The following is a 729-nucleotide window of genomic DNA, read 5'->3' as shown; positions in this document are numbered from 1 at the left end:
TACGTGAGTGCGCACGGGCGTGCCTACCTGAGTGCATATGTGCGTGCGTGCGTGCGTGCGTGCGTGCGTGCGTGCGTGCGTGCGTGCGTGCGTGCGTGCGTGCTGTTTCTGCCAGTCCATCTTAAAGACTTAAAGAAGTGGGAGAGCATTATGCGCCTCATTCTGAAGCGTCACCTCATCTATCCACCTGACTGACAGGGAAGGAATATCAATGATGTACAAAGCCATTCTTTTTTTTTTCCTTTTCTTTTTTTATCTCTGCGAGGGGGTGAGTGACAAAGAGCAAGAGAGAGAAAAAGAGAGAGAGAGAGAGAGAGAGAGAGAGAGAGAGAGAGAGAGAGAGACAGGACAGAATGATTGGTAGAGGGGGTGCCAGGCCCCTGAATATCCACTTAAGACTCATGAAAATGAAAATTGTTCTCAGCAGAAAAACGCCTCGCCTACTCCAGGCACTAGACAAGCCCTCCACTCCAAAGATCCCCTCTGCTCCATAATTTTGGCCCCCGCCTGATACTAAAAACCTGGATTGGCAGTCAATTCCTACCCCACTCTGCCCCCACCCCCACCCCCACCCCCGGTCCAATCCGTGCTGATGCAATGCCCCCCGAGATGATCGCTGCCGTTGAGCCTGCTCACTGACCTGCACCCACCCCCTACCCCGGCGCCGCCCCGCCACCCGCGAGCCCTAAATCTGGGAAGAGAAATAAAGAGCTGTTTATGACATCGCAC

Source organism: Zeus faber (assembly GCF_960531495.2).
Source record: "Zeus faber genome assembly, chromosome: 21".
In the NCBI taxonomy this organism is placed as follows: Eukaryota; Metazoa; Chordata; class Actinopteri; order Zeiformes; family Zeidae; genus Zeus; species Zeus faber.
This window is presented reverse-complemented; position numbering follows the sequence as displayed.